Source organism: Saccopteryx bilineata, chromosome 10 (assembly GCF_036850765.1).
Source record: "Saccopteryx bilineata isolate mSacBil1 chromosome 10, mSacBil1_pri_phased_curated, whole genome shotgun sequence".
Classification (NCBI taxonomy): Eukaryota; Metazoa; Chordata; class Mammalia; order Chiroptera; family Emballonuridae; genus Saccopteryx; species Saccopteryx bilineata.
The window spans coordinates 66,369,711-66,392,573 of record NC_089499.1 but is presented as its reverse complement, the minus strand read 5'-3'; the positions used below and the strand labels follow the sequence as shown (position 1 = coordinate 66,392,573).

The 22,863-nt window shown below is 39.8% G+C and overlaps 1 pseudogene; it reads left to right on the top strand.

The window, feature by feature from the left end:
* The first annotated feature begins 326 nt into the window (after positions 1-326).
* Positions 327-22,863, top strand: part of LOC136314022 (serine/threonine-protein kinase VRK1-like) — a 28,491-nt pseudogene continuing 5,954 nt past the window's right edge.

Sequence of the window (22,863 nt, the reverse complement as noted above, 5' to 3'; positions counted from 1 at the left end):
GGGACCATGAAAACATGGTTCAAATTTCATTTTGTTAATTTTTTAGTGAGAAGTTGCCATGTTGGTATTCCACATTCACAACTGACATGCATCTTGCCCACATTCAGATTTCCTCTGCAATCTCGTGATCTCAGATAAGTTACAGCTCAATTTACCTCTTAGATGAATGTGAGTCCATTAAAAAAAAATTGACAACATTTTCAGGGCTCTAGGTGGTCCTCAAGGCCGGCTTACCCCCAAGAGAAGGGTTAGCTTAAAAAAATATTCATTGTTGAGCAGGAACTTTGTACTGGGAAGCAAGCAACAGGTCCACAGCTCCAATGAAAATGCTTCGTGTTAAAGCAGCTCAAGCTGGAAGACAGGGCCCTGCAAAAAAAAATGTCTTCCAGGGCAGTTTACCGCTGGGAGATAATCACCGGCATGTCAAAAAAAGAATGGAAACTAGGATTACCCATTGATCAAGGTGTAGCTTTGCTGGTAAGAATTCTTCAAAATTAGTAGGCATCAACCAAATGGGAGATGATATTTACAAACAACAGTTCTGATAGGAAGTTAATTTTCAAAATATATAAACTCAAAAAACTCAGCAGCAAACAAACATTCCAATTAAAAAATGGGGGGAGGACCTGAACAGACCCTTTTATGAAAACATACAAATGGCCAACAAATATATGAAAAAATGCTCATCTTCACTAGCTATTAGAGAAATGCAAATCAAAATTACAATGAATACCACCACATGTCTGTTAGATTGGCTACTATCAACAAGACAGGTAATAACAAGTGTTGGAGAGGCTGCGGAGAAAAAGGAACCTTCATTCACTGTTGGTGGGAATGCAAATTAATACAACCATTATGGAAGAAAGTATGGTGGTTCTTCAAAAAATTAAGAAGGGAACTACCATATGACCCAGCAATCCCTCTACTGAGTATCTATCCCCCAAAATAAAAAAAAAAATTATTATGCAAAGACAGACGCACCCTCATGTTCATCACAGCATTATTCACAGTGGCCAAGACATGGAACAATTACAGTGCCCCTTGACAGAGGACTGGATAAAGAAGATGTGGTACAAATATACCATGGGATACTACTTAGCCATAAGAAATGATGACATATTGCCATTTAAGACAACATGGATGGACCTTGAAGACATTATACTGAGTGAAATAAGTAAATCAGAAAAAGCTAAGAACTGTATGATTTCACACATAGATGGGATATAAAAATGAGACTCAGAGACATAGATAAAATGTTGTGAAGTAGTTACCGGGGGAGGGGCATTAAAAGAGATTAATATACGGTGATGGAAAATGATTTGACTTTGGGTGATGGGCACACAACACAATCAACAGTTCAAATGCTATGGAAATGTTTACTAATTTCTAAATAAAATTGTTTTTAAAAATCAGTGGGCAGTGATGCACCTTTTGTTATAAAAGTGGACCCCAGTGACAATGGACTTCTTACTGGATTAAAGTTCTACCAGCAAGCTGACAAACCAGAGTAAATTCAGAAGTGGATTCATACCCATAAACTAAATTACTCACCTGGATATTTCTAAGTATGATAAAGTTGGAAAAGTTGCAGTTTTATCATAGTGGATCCCTTTGGGAGTTATACCTTCAGAAAATATATGAAGCAAATGACAAAAGGTTTTCTTGGAAAGCTGTCTTTCAGCTGAGCTTAAGATTTCTAGATATTCTGGAATATATTCATGAATATATCATGGAGGTATCAAGGTCTCAAATTGTCTTCTGAGCTGCAAGAATCCTGACCAGGTGTACCGGTTAGATAATGGCCTTGCTTATTGGACTATCCAGAAAGAATTCATAAATAATGCAAAAAAACCCCAAAAGATGTCATGATGGCATTGTTGAATTCACCACAATTGACTTGCACATTGGCGTGGTCCCATTGAGACACTGTGACTTGGAAATACTTGGTTATTGTATAATTCAGGGGCTCAAAGACTATCTTCCGTGAGAGGATAATTTGAAAGATGCTAAATCTATGTTAGAGATTCCAAAATTAGATACAGAGAAAACGCTGCAGGTTTGATAGGCAAATGGTTTCCTAAGAAAAACAAGACAGATGAAAGTTCTAAATATATGGAAACAGTGAAATTACTGAACCATGCTGAGAAACTTCTTTATAAAAATTGACAGGATATTCCTTTGCAAGGACTAAAATCTATAGGAAGTAAGACTGGCAGCAAACTTCAACTTGGCAATGTGGAGAATGGAGGTTTGAAAGCACAAACTGTAACAACAAAGCAGAAGAAGTTGATAAAAGCACAGAATTTAGTGTTGAAGACATGGAGTGCTCCGATGCACAGATAGAAGAAGCCAGGCAAACCCATTTTAAAAAGATAGAGTCCAGAAGGAAACCCCGCTCTGTGAGCCAGTTTTTCTTCTTTTCATTTGACTTTTTCTTCTTCTTATACTTTAAGTGTTTTCATGTGAGTCTTGTAAGTAGAGGTAACAAGAAAACACCTATATCTTTGAAAAACAAATTAAAGACTAACATTTAAAATCTTTAGATTATATGTACTCTGTAAGCTGTCTCACACTGTGTGACAGGTTCTGGGTACTAACAGAAAAAGTTCATGACAGGTACTTTCCAATCACCATCTCAGAGCATGTAAAATGTTTGACCAAGTCCTTTCTGTCAAGGAAACATGAAACCTAAAATAAAGGGCAAATTTTCTGAAACAAATACACACACACACACACACACACACACACACATTGTTCTTCTCTGGGTAGGTAAAATACTCAATGCCAAGAGATTTAAGACAAGTTTCTGCTCATCAGAATTGCCTATGGAAACACAGATTCCTGGGTCATATCACCTTTCTGGTTTGGGTCTTGGAATTTGTGTGTGTGTGTGGGGGGGAGTTATGACAGAGACAGAGAGAGGGACAGATAGGGACAGACAGACAGGAAGGGAGAGCTGAGAAGCATCAATTCTTCATTGCAGCACCCCAGTTGTTCATCAATTGCTTTCTCATATGTGCCTTGACAGAGGGGTCTACAGCAGAGCAAGTGGCCCCTTGCTCAAGCCATCAACCTTGGGCTCAAGCCAGAGACCATGGGGTTATGTCTATGACCCCACACTCAAGCGACCCTGCCTCAAGCTTGTGGGCCTGAGCTCAAGCTGGCGACCTCGGGGTTTCGAACCTGGGTCCGCTGTGTCCCAGTCAGATGCTCTATCCCAATGCACCACCTCCTGGTCAGGCAGAATTTGTGTTTTTAAAACTCCCAACAAGTATCCTGATTTGGGTACACGCAAAAAAATGAAACTAGACCACCAACTTACACCATTCACAAAAATAAACTCAAAATGGATAAAAGACTTAAATGTAAATCATGAGACCATAAACATCTTGGAAGAAAACATAGGCAGTAAACTCTCCGATATCTCTCGTAGCAATATTTTTGCTGATTTATCTACACATGCAAGTGAAATAAAGGATAAAATAAACAAATGGATTATATCGAACGAAAAAGCTTTTTTCACAGCAAAAGATATCATTAACAAAATAAAAAGACAACCCACACAATAGGAGAACATATTTGCCAATACATCTGATAAGAGGTTAATAACCAAAATTTATAAAGAACTTCTAAAACTCAATGCCAGGAAGGTAAACAATCCGATTAAAAAGTGGGCAAAAGAACTGAATAGACACTTCTCCAAAGAGGACATACAGATGGCCAATAGACATAGGAAAAAAATGTTCAACGTCATTAATCATCAGAGAAATGCAAATTAAAACCACAATGAGATACCACCTCACACCTGTCAGAATGGCACTCATTAACAAATCAACACACAATAAGTGCTGGCGAGGATGTGGAGAAAAGGGAACCCTCCTGACTGCTGGCGGGAATGCAGACTGGTGCAGCCACTGTGGTAACAGTATGGAGATTCCTTAAAAAATTAAAAATGGAACTGCCTTTTGACTCAGCTATCCCACTTTTAGGAATATATCCTAAGAATACCAAATCACTGATTCAAAAGAAGATATGCACCCCCATGGTTATTGCAGCATTGTTTACAATAGCCAAGATCTGGAAACAGTCCAAATGTCTGTCAGTGGACAAGTGGATTAAAAGCTGTGGTACATATACACAAAGGAATACTATACAGCTGTGAAAAAAAAGGAAATCTTACCTTTTGCGATGGTATGGTTGGATCTGGAGATTATTATGCTAAGTGAAATAAGCCAGGCCCAGAAAGACAAATATCGTATGATCTCACTTATATGTGGAATCTAATGAACAAAGTGAACTGGGGAATGGAATAGAGGCAGAGGCGGGGTCACAGGGAGCAGAGGGACAGCTGTCAGAGGGAAGGGGGATGAACAGATGGGATCTGAGAAGGTGAAGAGATTAGTGAAATTATATATACACAACACGTAGATACAGATAACAGGACAGCAAGTCCCAGAGGGAAGGAGGAGTTAGGGAGAGGGGCACAAGCAGTGCAATGGGGGACAAGGTAGTGAGGGTGAGGGAGTTATATTGAGTGTGATACTTGAATCCATGTAAACACAATAAATTAAAATTAATAAAATTTTTTTTAAAGAAAAATCCTGATTTGGGACCGCTGACCTCTGTACAAAGCAGTCCTTTTGTTCTCATCTGAGAATGGAGGTTAGGGCTTCCTCAGAAGTATCAACCTCGCTGCAATTATTTTCTATCCTCAGAATTGGAATGTGTATTCCTGTATAGTTTAGATTAGAACAGGTATCAACAACTATGACCAGCAGTTCAAATCTGGCTGTCAACCTACTTAGTTAAATAAAGCTTTATTGAAGCACAGCCAGAGCCATTTGATTATATCTTGTCTATTGCTGCTGACCCTTTGCAAAAAAAATGTTTTTGGATTTCCAGTTTAGAAGATAATAACTACTAATTTTTTTTAGAGCTTACCTGGAATTGGACCATATGGGGATATAAATTGTCTTGTGTGTTCTCCCAGCAAATCTAAGTGGTAGGTTTTATCTTTATTTTCTTTAGTTATGGAAAGTACAATCTAAAGAGGTTCTATAATGCAGTCAAGGTTACCCAGCCAGTCAGATAGTAGAGCTGGGCTTTTGCTTCTGGCTCTGTAGCCCAAGCTCAAGCTCCTGCTCTCTACTGCACAAGATCATCAGCTCCCTGCCATGGCTAGGAGGAAATCCCCAGGCTGTCAATGAAGGGCTTCACTTAGCTAAATGATTTATTCATCTGAAAAAAAGGGAAGGATTATGCTGATTTTAACCTAGCCAGTAATGATCTTGTTAACCTTGACCTTTCGAATCAATCTTTTATATCTATCTTTACCTTTTAGAAAGAATTCCATTTTCCAGTGGCAAAGCACATTCTTTTCTTCTTACAACCTCATGATCACCTGCTGTATTACTGGACATCATAGTGGCCCATCAAGCCATTAGTTACACATAACATCAAATAATATACAGTATTCACAGTGGCACTTTTTTTCAACTCAATAAAAAGGAAACAATTTATTAGAAGAGCCTGATATCCATCTTGGTGCATTAGGACAGTCTTTTCCAAAGAGGTATCGGCTATGCCAATCATATATAGAGACCAAGGTAGTTATGCAGTTAGAAGTAGCTAGAAAAGCATGGGCTTTTCTTTCTGGCTTGGCCACTTAGAGCTGTGGGGCCATGCTGGGGACCAAAATTTTCTGAATGTCAGTTCCCTCATCTATAAAGTGTGTATGATACCACCTACCTTGAATTGTCTTTGTTGAGAATAAACTTTAAGGTTCATACTAACTATTGGGATGCTGGGTACAAAGTGTTTCCAAATTGAGTAAATTTAAATATTTCTTTTCCAGAACTCAAGATGCTTCACCTCAGGGTCAGATAGATCTTGGCACTGAAATATCCTCAAACTGTTCTAAGCCATCCTTGGGTGCCAAGGCCATGCCAAACACAGAATTCTAGGAAGTCAGCCCAGATCACAAAATCACACTAACCAGATAGCATCATCCCTTGGGAGGCGGGGTACTGACACTTAAAAGTTACATATTTTCAGCCTGACCTGTGGTGGCGCAGTGGGATAAAGCATCGACCTAGAAATGCTGAGGTCGCCGGTTCGAAACCCTGGTCAAGGCACATATGGGAGTTGATGCTTCCAGCTCCTCCCCCCCTTCTCTCTCTGTCTCTCCTCTCTCTCTCTCTCTCTCTCTCTCTCTCTCTGTCTCTCCCTCTTCTCTCTAAAAAAAAAAAGTTACAAATTTTCAAAATATGCTTTTAATCCTCGGAACTAGCCAGAGACCAGCCTAGTTTATGAGCCTATAGTACTCCCTCTTAAGGCCAACATCCTGGGAGCTTTCAATATCTGCCTAGAAGAGGCAAGATAAGGTCCGAGAGAGAGAAATGACAAGATGTGGCCTCTCCAGCTACAACCTTTTATCAATGAGGATAGATAGATGGATGATAGATAGATAGATAATAGATGGATGATAGATAGATGGATGATAGATAGATAGATAGATAGATAGATAGATAGATAGATAGATAGATAGATATACAGAATGATTTTGTGTATTCGCCAGTCCATCAATAATGTGTTCTTGGTCCTTAAAAAAGCAATTAACGGGCAAAACCAAAGATGCTGGTCCAGGTTGGAATATTAGTGTTAAATGAAGGTGATAGGGAGTTCTTGCAACTGTGGCACAAGTTCACCCATGAGATGCAATCTGAACTGGGCTCCACAAAGAGGGAGCTTGGTAAGGAGGGAAGAAACCACTTTTTACTGGAAGGAAAAATATGAATAAATACTAACGCTTCAAGAAGAAGAGGTTGAGGGTCAGAGTGGGCCAGTGAGTTAATCAGCCCTGGTGATGGGAGGATCTAAAATTACTAGATATCAGAGGGAACATGACCATGAATGACTGGCTTGGAGGTGAGGCCTAAATCTTCAATAATTTCAAGAAATCAGTCCTCATTTGAGAAGTAGACCATGCTAGAGCAGAGAAGACTTTTCCTCTCCTTCCCCCCAGCTGGGGCTTCTGTGGACATAGATATCTACGAAATACATAAATATATGATCAGATCTCAGCACACTGCATGGCTGGCACCCCACTTCTGCCATTTAACCTTAATGAAGTGACATCTCATGTGAGCATTTGGTACTAAGATGACTCGTAAGGCAACAATTGAGTAGGGTCAACATCCACCTTGCAAATGCTTACAGAGGCCCCTTAAATGGACTGCCATTTTCTCTCTCAATGTGCCTGGGATTGCCCATCGTTTTCTTTCTTTTTTTTTTTTTTTTTTTTTTTTCTGAAGCTGGAAACGGGGAGAGACAGTCAGACAGACTCCCGCATGCGCCCGACCGGGATCCACCCGGCACGCCCACCAGGGGCGATGCTCTGCCCACCAGGGGGCGATGCTCTGCCCCTCCGGGGCGTCGCTCTGCCGCGACCAGAGCCACTCCAGCACCTGGGACAGAGGCCAAGGAGCCATCCCCAGCGCCCGGGCCATCTTCACTCCAATGGAGCCTTGGTTGCGGGAGGGGAAGAGAGAGACAGAGAGGAAGGAGGGGGTGGGGGTGGAGAAGCAAATGGGCGCTTCTCCTGTGTGCCCTGGCCGGGAATCGAACCTGGGTCCCCCGCACGCCAGGCCGACGCTCTACCGCTGAGCCAACCGGCCAGGGCCTGCCCATCGTTTTCAGTGTTGAAACAGATCATCAGCTTTTTGTTGTTGCTGTTGTTGTTGTTGTTTTGTCTGGAGTGTGTGATGAAATAATTGAATGTTTTTAGGAACTTGGTGTACAGAGACTATGAACCTTTTCACATTAGAATCACACTTAGGTTGGCAGCAACTTCAGGCATGAGAGACACCCGGGAACAGACTGTAGTGGAGTAACAGTGCTTCTCCCACTTCTCATTTATGCAGAGCAGGCCTCCTTGTCTGCAGGGCACGCACGACGGGCTGCATGGTCACCTGACCTCTCTCACGGCCAAGGAAGGGCTCAGTTCCAGTCACTTCTGCAAGGCTTATGATGTGTCTTCACTTTTATGTGCACTCTTATTTAATTCTCACTATAACTGTATGAAGTAAGTATTGTTACAGATCTCATTTTACAGATGAAGAACTGAGGCCCAGAGAATTTAGGGAACATCAACAACATGTAAGGGACAGAGCTGAGATTTGAACCTAAGTTTGAGTCCAATACTCAGGCATGGCTGGTCATGTAACTTTGGGCTAGGTACATAATTCCTTATTAAATTGTTATCATAAATACCATATATTTATCAATTATTTACATATAAACTACAAATGAGTATCTAAATAGGTATATAACTTATTACATATTAATGTATATAATAATAATGCATACTATTACAACCACTACTATATTGTGGTCTGTAAAGTGAGAATCATGGCACTATCTCATAGAAAGGACCTATGGGATAACATAGATAAATCACTCTCACTCATCATGGTATCTTCCATAGAATAGATATTACTGTTGCTGTTATTATATCGATATATACATAAGGGAAACGGAAATCAAATATCTTGGTCCTGGCCGGTTGGCTCAGTGGTAGAGCATCGGCCTGGCGTGTAGGAGTCCCGAGTTCAATTCCTGGCCAGGGCACACAGGAGAAGTGCCCATCTGCTTCTCCACCCCTCCCCCTCTCCTTCCTCTCTGTCTGTCTCTTCCCCTCCCGCAGCCAAGTCTCCATTGGAGCAAGATTGGCCCAGGGGCTGAGGATGGCTCTATGGCCTCTGCCTCAGGCACTAGAATGGCTCTGGTTGCAACAGAGCAATGCCCCAGATGGGCAGAGCCTCGCCTCCTGGTGGGCGTGCCGGGTGGATCCCGGTTGGGTGCATGCGGGAGTCTGTCTGACTGCCTCCCGTTTCCAACTTCAGAAAATACAAAAAAAAAATCTTTTGAGACATTGTTTCCACCATTCACAGAAGCTAGTGTAACTGGGACAAGACATATACATGACAGTTCACGTGATGACATAACCAGAGAAGCCATTCAGCTAAAAGTTATCAGAAATTCCAAGAAAGAACAACCTGTGGGCTGATGATGGTGGGAAAGGTGGCAGTTATTTTGGATTTTGAAGAAAGTGGCTAGATGCAGAGGTGGGGACGAAAACCAGCATGGGTAAATGTTGGGTCCAGGAAATGGCCTGGTATATCCAGCTATCTAGAAGAATACAAAGATTTCATTGCAGCCTTGTTTATAATACCAAAAAAAAAATGCAGAATGGCAGGGAAATCATTATGATTTATCCATTGAGAAACATATCAGACAGCCTTATAAAAAGATAAGGTAGAGGTTCCAATCAAGATGCAGCATAGGTGAATGTACTCACATTCTCCCACAACCATATCAAAACTACAACTAAAGCACAGCACAACCATCATTCAGAACCACCTAAAATCCAGCTGAACAGAATTAATATAACTAATGATATTTTAAAAAGCCACTATTACATGAAATGTTAAAGGGTCTTCTTTAAGAAGAAGGAAAAAAGGGATCAAAACTATAAATAATAAAATAGCAGTAAATGCATATCAAGAATGAGTTTAATGAACAACTAAGGTGCTGCAATGAAGAATTGATGCTTCTCGTCTTTCTCCCTTCCTGTCTGTCTTCCCCTATATGTCCTTCTCTCTATCTCTCTGTCACAAAAAAAACACACACAAAAAAAATGAATGACTTTATATGCAAATGGTTAAATGCTCCAATCAAAAGACATATGGAGGTTGAATGGATAACAAAACAAAACCTTTACATATCTGTCTACAAAAGACTCACTTCGGATTCAAAGACTCACACAGACTGAAAGTAAAAGGATGGAAAAGATATTTTATGAAAATGGAAATAAACAACCAAAAAGCTTGGATAGTGATATTTATACAAGACAAAATGGACTTTAAAACAGAGACTATATAACAAGAGGCAATGCAATTCTTCTTCTGGGTATTTATCTGAAAATACTCAAAATGCTAAATACAAAAGACATATACAATCCATATGTTGATTGCAGCATTATTTACAGTAGCCAAGATATGGTGGCAACCTAAGTGTCTATCAATAAATGAAAGGATACAGAAGAAGTGGTACATACATACAATGAAATTGATTCACCGTAAAAACATAATGAAATTTTGCTCTCTGCAACGACATGGATTGGACAGACCTGGAGGGTATTGTGCTGAGTGAAGTAAGGCGGACAGAGAAAGATAAATGCCAGATGATTTCACTTATATGTGAAATTTAAAAAAAACAAAATAAGTGAACAAGCAGAACATAAACAGACTCACAGATACAGAGAACATTTTGACAGTTGCCAGATAAGAAAGGGTTTGGCATTATGGGTGAGAAAGGTGAAAGGATTTAGAAATACAAATTGGTAGTTACGGAATAATCGTGAGGATGTAAAGTACAGCTTAGGGAACGTAGTCAGCAACGTTGTAATAACTGTGTGTGCTGTCAGGTGGATACTAGATTTAGCACGGTGATCACTTAGTAAGTCATACAATGTCTAATCACTGGGTTGTACACCTGAAACTAATGTAATATTGAATGTCAATTGTAATTGAAAAATACAAATTATTTAAAATAAAATTTAAAAAAAGAAGATAAAGTAGATACTATGTAGGGTATAAAATGAAGCCTGCTCTCCAGGACTGGGTTAAACTCTTTTCCAGTTTAACCCACTCACAGTTCCCTGTTTTTCTATAGTGTTCATCACATTTTAAAATATCATTATAGTATGATTGTTTGGATAATGCCTGTAGCTCCCCATTAGACCATAAGTAGCACAAATCTTTATACTAATCACTGTATTTCTATCATCTAGCTTGGAACAGTATGAAATTTGGTCAAATTTGGTGCACATACATAAAGAAAAGAAAAGGTGAATCTTACACAAGTAGGAAAAAATACCAATTATAAACAACGTATTTAATTGGGATAGCAGGTCCAGTCCATTGGAAATGTCTATAAAGGTTCTCAGGCTTTGTTCAGGGTGAAGGAGCAAAGACAACCTGGAGGAGAAATGTGTGTCCCAGGTGCCCTTCCTCTGTGACAGTCCTACCCAGACTGGATGTGAACCAGGAATAGAAGTGCACTACTAACTTACTAAGAGTGTGGTTATGATGCATAACTTATCTTGAATATTATTCACTAAAAATTTTTGGCTGAATATGACTTTTTTTTTCAATTTGTTTTCTTCTTTGAATTTTTTTTTATTTAGAAAATTAAATTTAATTGGAGTGACATTGATCAATAAGAGTACATAAGTTTCAGGTGAACGTTTCTGTAGCATTTGAACTGTTAAGATTGTGTTGTGTACCCATTACCCAAAGTGAAATCATTTTCCATCACTGTATATTTGTCCCTCTTTACTCCCCTCCAACCTCCCCACAACCCCTTCCCACTGGTAACCACTTCACTTTTATCTATGTTCATGAGTCTCAGTTTTATATCCCACCTATGTGTGAAATCATACAGTTCTTAGGTTGTTCTGATTTATTATTTCACTCAGTATAATGTTCTCAAGGTCCATCATGTTGTTGTAAATGATTCTATGTCATCATTTCTTGTGGCTGAGTAGTAGTATTCCATTGTCTATATGTGCTGAAAAGGTCTATGACCTTTTAACCAAGAAAAAGTAGGCTGTTTTCATTTTTGAGGTGTTAGTTACCTCTCACTTCAGCTGGCATGCTCCGGCTTCATCTCCTTCTTTTTCCCCTTCTTCCTCAGCACTAGCCCATCTGAGAGGATTTTGTTCCCCACAGACGCATAAAGATGCCTCACTACCATGGCTGACTCATCTCCAAACTCCTTGCTGATTACCACTCCTCTTAGGAAGGTGAGCAGGCTGCTTACCTGGTTGAAGATGGGCCAATGTCCACCTCATGAATATACAATGGATTTGTGACCACTCATCATCCCTGGAACAGCAGGGTGGCACTCTTTTGAGGCCAGATACGACAGGATAGGAAGCAGAAAACTCAAATATAGTGGTTGTGGAACCCCAGAGCCAATGCTAGAAGAAATGAAAGGTTTGCTGACATTCCACTCAACCAAAGTCATTCTTTATACTAAGGAGATAACAGCTATCGAAAAAACAACTATCTCATGATTATATTCATTTCTGCTGCTACAACCAGCCCGGCAGAAGCCTAAGTGGGATACATGTCACCTAGAATGCCACTGATTGCTCCTGTAGGGTTGAGAGCAAACCCCAGTGTCTGACAGAGTTCTTGGAGCTGCCTGCCATGATCTTGTGGGTAAAATGGTCAGGATTGGGGTACCCTTCTTAAATTGCAGTTCTATTTCCAAAAATGTGGTCTCAGAACACCCATGTCATAGGATGTAAATGATCACCCTGTATGAAAAGGTTGTATAGTAAACAAGTTTCAAATGTGCTAGTTCAACAATATCAGTTTATTGTTCTTATTTTTTTATTTTTAATTTCTCATGGGCCGCTATTCAGAACCTTCATGATACACACTGTCTCAAACAGGAAGATGGGGCTCACAGTGTTCCCAGCTTTATTTGACCAGAGAATCCTTTTTTCATGGAGTATCTGGATGCATAAGTATTTCCAAGAATAGATGTTCAGAAATGCTACCGTGGATATTAATGACAGGAGTCAGAGATACTCCTGAGAAATATTTTGAAATGCATTCAGGGGGTCTTTGTGTCTGATTCTTCTGCAGCCTTTAATATGATTTTGGCAAATAAATTCCCAAAAGAGAAAGAAAATGCCTAGAACTTTTAGAAACGGAGTGATAACTTTGTTCTGAGTTGGTAGTTTGCAATAAAGCTAACTGGAACAATGAATCTTGTAAAGTGAGCCCTGTGTTCCGCCTCTCCCAATGTGAGTTTTCAGATGTTTTCCAAGATAAGCTTTTCCTTCTTCGGCTGAGGAGAGGGGCAGGCAGCCATTCCAAAGCAAGAATCCTCCCGCTAGAAATGGTCCTGCTGCTTCCGCGCAGTGCCCAACACCTTCCCTTCACACCCCAACTTTTCTTTCTTGCTTTGAAAATATTCAGTACTATCTCAAAATCTAAAGAGTCTTCTTTCCTGTCAGCTAAGTCGAAATTCCTCTCCTATCTAAAACGGAGACCCTCGTTTTCCAGCTGAAGCTTCCAGAAGAGTTTCCCATAATTTGAGTACAATGTATACCGTAAATAACTTGAATACCATAGTAACTGTAGTTACTGTTGCCCAACATTTTCCTTTCTACCTGCTGGTCAAACTCAATTCAGTTTGGTTGGGCACACTGCTCTTATATTCTGCTTCCCTGCTCAGAGGTCCATGGAAAAAATTCTTTTGGGGGTTTTGAGATGCCATTCACAACTCATTTTCCCTAACAAAGTCTAAACCAACAATCTGAAAGTCGCATCTTCTGAGGCACAAAAGGATGATTTTTAGAATTCATACAAAACATTCCAGTTTCAAACTGTGACTCTTATGTGTTAACCTATAAAGTTAAAATATATTTCAACCTAACAAGGTGTCATCTTTGGGGACTATACCTAGGGCAACCAACCATCTTTTTGCACATCATCATCCTCACTTTTTATCTCTCCAATGCTGATTGTGTTATTTATTAGTGAGGTCTAAGACTTCTCTCTGAAAGGAGACAAACCGAGAGTAGCTGAGGCCAAGTAAGGTCAGACACCTTTTCCTGAGTCAGCTCAGCACATATAGATACTTTTCTCCTGAGGTGAAGCCATCAGGAGCTCTGGGGGTGCGTAGGAGGAAATCCACCAAAATCAAATTTTTTTTAGACCCTATGCATAGTGCATAAAAATTAATCAAGTCCTACCATGACTTACTTTATTCATAACACTTAATGGTCATGTAATAGGAGTTTTTATTCAGTAGTTAAAGTTCCTAAGTGCAAGTTTTACATGGAGATGGGTATTATGCTGATAGTTTAATTACACACATTTTGCACACCAAAGGAAATGGTTTATGCAGGTTTTGTAATTAAAGGAAGGACTTCTGAGAGAGAATGAACCTAAAGTGAACTGATCTTTATTTTTAAATTAGTAACTCTTTGAAAATATCCAACCCAGGAAATGATACTTTATGTTAGAAGTTGTTTATCTATAAACAACATGGGCTCTCTCTCTCTCTCTCTCTCTCTCTCTCTCTCATATACACAGTTTTATAGTTTTCATTCTACAAATTAACATGTTTTTGTTTGTTTGTTTTATGAACTTAATATAGCACTAAGTAATTACCATACGTTCTTTCCTTTAAGGTCGGAATGAGAGACTTCCCCAAAGACATCAATTTTTTTTTTTATAAATTTTTATTAATGTTAATGGGATGACATTAATAATTCAGGGTACATATATTCAAAGAAAACATGTCTAGGTTATCTTGTCATTAAATTATGTTGCATACCCCTCACCCAGAGTCAGATTGTCCTCCGTCACCCTCTATCTAGTTTTCTCTGTGCCCCTCCCCCTCCCCCTAAATCTCTCCCTCCCTCCCTCCTGCGTCCTCCCTCCCCCCACCCCTGGTAACCACCACACTCTTGTCCATGTCTCTTAGTCTCGTTTTTATGTTCCACCAATGTATGAAATCATGTAGTTCTTGTTTTTTTCTGATTTACTTATTTCACTCTGTATAATGTTATCAAGATCCCACCATTTTGCTATAAATGATCTCATGTCATCATTTCTTATGGCTGAGTAGTATTCCATAGTGTATATGTGCCACATCTTCTTTATCCAATCTTCTATTGAAGGGCTTTTTGGTTGTTTCCATGTCTTGGCCACTGTGAACAGTGCTGCTATGAACATGGGGCTACATGTGTCTTTACATATCAATGATTCTGAGGTTTTGGGGTATATACCTAGTAGAGGGATTGCTGGGTCATAAGGTAGTTCTATTTTCAGTTTTTTGAGGAACCACCATACTTTCCTCCATAGTGGTTGTACTACTTTACATTCCCACCAACAGTGTATGAGGGTTCCTTTTTCTCCACAGCCTCTCCAACATTTGTTATTACCCGTCTTGTTGATAATAGCTAATCTATCAGGGGTGAGGTGGTATCTCATTGTAGTTTTGATTTGCATTTCTCTAATAACTAATGAAGCTGAGCATCTTTTCATATATCTGTTGGCCATTTGTATCTCTTCCTGGGAGAAGTGTCTGTTCATGTCCTCTTCCCTTTTTTTATTGGATTGTTTGTTTTTGTTGTTGAGTTTTATGAGTTCTTTGAAAATTTTGGATATTAGGCCCTTATCTGAGCTGTCGTTTGAAAATATCAGTTCCCATTTAGTTGGCTGTCTGTTTATTTTGATATCAGTTTCTCTTGCTGAGCAAAAACTTTTAATTCTGATGTAGTCCCATTCATTTATCTTTGCCTTCACTTCTCTTGCCATTGGAGTCAAGTTCATAAAATGTTCTTTAAAACCCAGATCCATGAGTTTAGTACCTATGTCTTCTTCTATGTACTTTATTGTTTCAGATATTATATTTAGGTCTTTGATCCATTTTGAATTAATTTTAGTACACGGGGACAGGCTGTAGTCGAGTTTCATTCTTTTGCATGTGGCTTTCCAGTTTTCCCAACACCATTTGTTGAAGAGGCTTTCTTTTCTCCATTTTGTGTTGTTGGCCCCTTTATCAAGATTATTTGACCATATATATGTGGTTTTATTTCTGGGCTTTCTATTCTGTTCCATTGGTCTGAGTGTCTATTTTTCTGCCAATACCATGCAGTTTTGATTATCATGGCCCTATAATATAGTTTAAAGTCAGGTATTGTAATGCCCCCAGCTTCATTCTTTTTCCTTAGGATTGCTTTGGCTATTCGGGGTTTTTTATAGTTCCATATAAATCTGATGATTTTTTGTTCCATTTCTTTAAAAAATGTCATAGGAATTTTGATGGGAATTGCATTAAATTTATATATTACTTTAGGTAATATGGCCATTTTAATTATATTTATTCTTCCTATCCAAGAACAAGGAATATTTTTCCATCTCATTGTGTCTTTTTCTATTTCTCTTAGCAATGCCTTGTAGTTTTCTTTATATAGGTCCTTTACATTCTTTGTTATGTTTATTCCTAGATATTTTATTTTTTTTGTTGCAATCGTGAAGGGGATTATTTTTTTGAGTTTGTTTTCTAATACTTCATTGTTGGCATATTGAAAGGCTATGGACTTCTGTATGTTAATTTTGTATCCTGCGACCTTACTGTATTGGTTTATTGTTTCTAGTAATCTTTTTGTGGAGTCCTTTGGGTTTTCGATGTATAGGATCATATCATCAGCAAAAAGTGATACCTTTACTTCTTCTTTTCCGATATGGATGCCTTTTATTTCTTTGTCTTGTCTGATTGCTCTGGCCAGAACTTTTAGCACCACGTTAAATAAGAGTGGAGAGAGTGGACACCCCTGTCGTGTTCCTGATTTAAGGTGGAAAGTCCTCAGTTTTACGCCATTTAATATGATGTTGGCTGATGGTTTATCATATATGGCCTTTATTATGTTGAGATATTTTCCTTCTATACCCATTTTGTTGAGAGTCTTAAACATAAAATTGTGTTGTATTTTATCGAAAGCCTTTTCTGCATCTATTGATAAGATCATGTGGTTTTTGTTCTTTGTTTTTGTTCTTTGTTTTGTTGATACGTTAACTGTTTTACGTATGTTGAACCATCCTTGAGATTCTGGGATGAATCCCACTTGATCATGATGTATTATTTTTTTAATATGTTGTTGTATTCGATTTGCCAGTATTTTGTTTAGTATTTTAGCATCTGTATTCATTAGAGATATTGGTCTGTAGTTTTCTTTTTTTGTGCCATCCTTGCCAGGTTTTGGTATGAGGGTTATGTTGGCCTCATAAAATGTGTTTGGAAGTATTGCTTCTTCTTCAATTTTTTGGAAGACTTTGAGTAGAATAGGAACCAAGTCTTCTTTGAATGTTTGATAGAATTCACTAGTATAACCATCTGGACCTGGACTTTTATTTTTGGGGAGGTTTTTAATAGTTTTTTTTTCTATTTCCTCCCTGCTGATTGGTCTGTTTAGGCAAAGACATCAATTTTAAGTTCATTAAGTAAATCACCTGATGTTGGACCAAAAATAATTCAACTGAATCCCCAAATTCTTGATTTCATTTAATCCAAACTATATACTTTCTCCAGATTAAATTCTGTTTATAAGTGGCAAAGATTTTCCACCTTCTCTGTTATTGAAACCAAATATTCTTTACTCCTTCCTGCCCCTAACACATACTCCTGCACATATCCAACCTCTTCTCTAACTTTAGATACTTTTCATCATCTGTCTAGTCAACATATCTTGGATAGTCAAGAAGCCTCTTGAGTTTGAAAGTCTAGGACAAAACCTGTTGCCTTTGAAGTCTTCTCAGTTGGTAAATGGCAACTATATCCTTTCAGTTTATCTCACCAAGACTTGAGTCTCCACTGACCCTTTTCATTTTTCATGAGTGACAATATGTTCATCAGCCAAGTCCCCTGGCTCTATTTTCCAAATAGAACTGTTCTTACCATCTCTACTGCTGCTCCCTTAGTCCAAGCCACCGCAGTCTTTCTTTTAATGGATCCTTCTGCTTTCACACTTGCTTCTTTACATTAACAATGCAGCAGCCAGAGGTCTTTTAAAACCCGTATCAGTGGATGTCATTCTTGTGTTCATAACCTCCAAAGGTTTCCATGTCACCCAGAAAAGCAAATGTCCTCACAATGAGACTCTAGATCAGGGGTAGTCAACCTTTTTATACCTACCACTCACTTTTGTTTCTCTGTTAGTAGTAAAACTTTCTAACATTCAACTGGTTCCACAATAATGGTGAGTTATAAAGTAGGGAAGTAACTTTACTTTATAAAATTTATAAAGCAGAGTTACAGCAAGTTAAAGCATATAATAATAATTACTTACCAAGTACTTTATGTCGGATTTTCGCTGTTTGGCAGAATAAATCTTTATAAAACAACTTACTATAGTTAAATCTATCTTTTTATTTATACTTTGGTTGCTCCGCTACTGCCCACCATGAAAGCTGGAATGCCCACTAATGGGCGGTAGGGACCAGGTTGACTACCACTGCTCTAGATGTACTCAAAGCATCATCTGCTGCCCGTACCTTTTTGTCCTTATTTTTCACAACCCTCTTTCCCCTCTATGCTGTACTCTCAGAGCCTTTGCTGTTTCTGTTCCCTGTGCCCAGAATGTTCTACTTCCCAGATAGCCAAATGGCTTGTTTCCCTCAAGTCTTTTTTTTTCTTTTTTGAGGAGAGGAGATAGTGAGACAGACTCCCACATGCACCCTAACTGGGATCCACCCGGCAGCCCCCGCCTGGGGCTAACGCTTGAATCAGTTGAGCTATTTTTAGCACCTGAGGCTCATGCGCTCAGACCAGCTGAGCTCTCCTCAGCACTAGGGGCCAATATTCAAACTAATGGAGACACCACAGCTAACGGAGTGGAAGGAGAAGGGGGAGGGGAGAAGCAGATTGTCACTTCTTTTGTGTGCCCTGATTGGGAATAGAACTCAAGACATCCGTACACCTGGCTGATGCTTTATCCACTGAGCGAACCAGCCAGGGCCTCCTTCAAGTTTTTATTCAAATGTCACCTTATTGTTGATGTCTTTACTATGGCAATCAACCCACCAACCTTCTCCAAAGTGCTTTCTTTCTCTCCTCCCTACTTTATTTTTTTCTGCCAACCACTTTTCCCCATTTACCCTTTCTAGAAAACAAGCTTTGGGAAGCTGAGATTATTTCCTGCTTTGGTCACTACTGAATCCTCAGAGTCTAACAAAGTGTCTGATACATAGTAGGCACTTAGGCGCATAGTTAGAAAAGAACTAGAATGAATTTTGTATCATATCTCTCATTTCTTGATCAGAAGGAATTTGGCTTCTGGCTTGATTAAATGCCAGGTTCAAATGCAGAATCATAGCTAAACAAAAAGAAGGATAACTAGCCATGGAGCACAGCTCCCCAGAAGTGGTGATTTTTTTCCAAAACATCTTCATAGTATCAAATAAGCAAGTCAGGTAAGAATATAAGAGATGCGAAAGGCAGAGCAAGATGAGAAACACAGAGAATGGACCTGAGAAGGGAACATGTGTGATGTGCTTCCTTCCTCTCAGGAATTTAGAATATCTGCTTGTGAGATGAATGGTCAGTCTCTAAAGGGTGACCAGATTATAAGCAACTTGAGGGCTAGGGACCCCTCTTTCAATGATGTGAACTCAATGCAATGTTTAACACTAGTTGGGGTAGTGGACAATTGTTTTGGTCTCCCCAGAACCACTTTCTGTTTTTTATTTTTATTTATTTTTTTAACAAAGATTTTATTTATTCATTATAAAGAGGGGGGCAGGAGAGAGAGAGAGAGAGAGAGAGAGAGAGAAGGGGGGAGAAGCAGAAAGCACCAACTCCCATATGTGCCTTGACCAGACAAACCCAGGGTTTTGAACCAGCAACCTCAGGGTTTCCAGGTTGCCACTTTATCCACTGTGCCACCACAGGTCAGGCACTTTCTGTTTTTTAAAGGAGATTTTTACCCTACTCAATGTGATTATGGCAAACATTTCCCAAAGGTATGGCCAGTATGAGGACATCCTTCCCACTGTTAGTCATTCTGACTGACTGGCAAGAAGGGGATAATCCAGGTTGGCCCAATCAAGAGTCTTCGCTTTAGTTCTTCGATGGTGAGAGCAGGGCACACTTACTCTGGACCTGTGGTCAGCTTATTTACACAGTGGAAACCATGGGCGATATTCACAATATTGAACAACTCATATGGCATGAACTGCAGGCAGTCAGACTGGAGACTGGGCCAGAACAGTAACATTATCATACAGCAGCATGCTAGCTGAGCTCGAGCTGAAGAATGCCACCTGTGGTAGGAGAGTGTGGGGTTTCCAGGCAGGGAGATGAAGGTTTGGGGGGACAAATGGGGAGGGAGGGAGAGACAATATTTAGAGAGGAAGGAAGCACATCACACATGTTCCCTTCTCAGGTCCATTCTCTGTGTTTCTCATCTTGCTCTGCCTTTCGCATCTCTTATATTCTTACCTGACTTGCTTATTTGATACTATGAAGATGTTTTGGAAAAAAATCACCACTTCTGGGGAGCTGTGCTCCATGGCTAGTTATCCTTCTTTTTGTTTAGCTATGATTCTGCATTTGAACCTGGCATTTAATCAAGCCAGAAGCCAAATTCCTTCTGATCAAGAAATGAGAGAAATGATATAAAATTCATTCTAGTTCTTTTCCAAGGACTCTCATCAACTATCCCTTTTTGGCATCTTGAATTACGTTGTACTTCATGAGAACACAAAACACTCACTTTGCCTCTCTTCTGGCCTCAGAGAGGTGCCATTCTAATGATTATCCCTAATTCCAGGGTGTGTCAAGTTCTCACTTTACCTGGAGAAGGATAATGTAGAACAAGGCTTTATTTAGAATGTCACAGGAGTCTTTCTCATGAAGCCATGACAACGGGAGGTCTACCCCTTGCCTCCATCTTGAACATCAACTAGCTCAAGCTCTCCTTTGCTTTTGGAGCTCCACACATACAGGCTTCCTTTCATATCCTTGAACTTGGAATGCTCTTTTCTGCCCCAGGGCCTTGATGAATATTGTTCCCTCTGTGAAATGATCCCCCCCACCTCACACACACACACTCCATAGTGCATTCATTGGGGCTATTTGATTACAAAAAAACAGAAAGTCAACTCAAAGTGGCATAGACAGGATAATTTATTGGCTCATGTAATTGAAAATCCAGGAGCATATGTTTTGGTTCAGGCATGGCTGGATCCAGATGCCCAAATATTGTGATCAGTGTATCTACTTCTTATTCCAAGCTCTGGGGTCATTCTCCCCTCCTGGACTGCCATCTTGGTCTTGATCTCAGCTTTCAGTCTTGTCCTGGGTCTCCTCCACCTGTGTCTCTTTCTCTTTTGTCCCTCTTTACCTCCTTCCTTTAATTTAGGTGGGCCCTTTCCATATGATAGCAAAAACAAGTCATGTGTTCCTGGCCAATCAACAGTTCCTTCAGTAAGAGTATTTCTCTCAATGGTTTTAATAAGAGTCTTGGGATTAGCATGGAGCAGGCAAAGGAAAGTGTGACGTGGAGGAAGTAACACTGACGGAAGTGAGGGAGAGGGATGATTAGCTCTACTGAAGAATGGAAATGAATGCTGGTAAATGAGGACACTGAAAGTCCACCTGGCTGATTCTTGCTCACCTTTTGGGTCTTCACTCAGTCTCTTGTTTTGAAGACATCCTCTGACCCTTCTCAAGCACACATCTTTCTGTGGATTACATCTTCTCGTAATACTCGGAATTTTACATTTCATCATGAGGCTGTTTCACTAAGGTCTGGTTTCCAGCCAGAGTATAAAAGAGGACAGGCACTGGGTCGGTTTGTCCTTGAAACTCTATTCTGTTTAACAATGCTTTCCATTGCTTACTCTTCACATACATGATCTTGCTTAATCATTTAGAAATACAGTGGTACCTTGAGATACGAACAGAACAACATACAAATTTTTAAGATACAAGCTGCAACTCGGTCCATATTTTTGTTTGAGATTCAGCGAAATTCCGAAATGCGAATCATGATTCGGGAAGCTGCCGCTAGTTGGCACGTTGGCACACGGGTCCAGTATTGGTAGTTTGATATACGAGTTGACTGACTTATAAGCTCGGTTACAGAACAAATTAAATTCATATCTCAAGGTACCACTGTATCTTGTAATGTGAGATTCTTACTGATGTTCACAGAGGTTTAAGTAACTTGATCGAAGTTTTATGGCCATCAAGAGGCCAAGAGACTGAGATTTTGTTCATTTGGCTCTACATCCCGGCCTGTCTGTCCCAGCTCCCAGCATCTTTCATTCCCTGATAGGCACATTCAGGGTGGCCCTACATGGAACAAGACAGAGGGAGCTTTGTCCTCAAGGGGCTCACAGTTGCTCTAGGTGTCTTCTCCAGGGACACCAGATCTAAGCTAAAGTGTGGGATTCTGGGTATAGATGTAGCTATCTATTTGAAAGATTTTTAATGTACCCATTGGGAAGATTCAATAAAATGTAGGGCTGCTCACCATATAGTCAGCAGCAGAAATAGTCTTCTTTGAGGTGAGGCAAATCATAAAGACCCCATGACACATAACAGATCCAGTCTTGTTCCACGCCCAGGATTTGTTGTATTTAATAATGAGGGCACATTTAAATGTTTCATCTCCACATTATTTGACTTTATAATATCTTAAAAATGAACAACACTGATTCTATTTGAAAGCTCTGTTATCATGTGAGCATATTTGATCTGAATCCTAATCTTGTTGAGAGGCTCTTTAGAGGCAGGTGGCATGAGCAGTGCCAACAGATGGGCTATGGAATCAGGCATAGGGGCAAATACCAACTCTTAAGATTCTTCTCCATGCAACCTTGAGCTTATGAAGCTCAAGGGACTTACAAAGTCCCATTGTCATCTGTAAAATTTGCTGCTGACTATTCTTGCCTTGTTTGCTGTGAGAATCTTGGAAATGAAGTTCAGTTAGGTTGGCCATGAAATACAGTAGAATGGTTTACATGGGCAGGCTCTGGAATCTGAAGGCAGGGGTTCATGCAAACTCCAACCTTCCGAGCAGTGTAACATTTGTTTATTCACTCAACAAACATTAGCATCAATTCCTGGTCCTCACGCTGGAGGTGCAGCAGTGAACCACCTGGCAGTTTCTCTACCCTGGTAGTTGGAGGGAGATGTGCCATAAGCAAAGACACAGACAGACACATAATGTGGAGAGGTGCTAGGCACAATGGAGAAAATTAAGTAGGC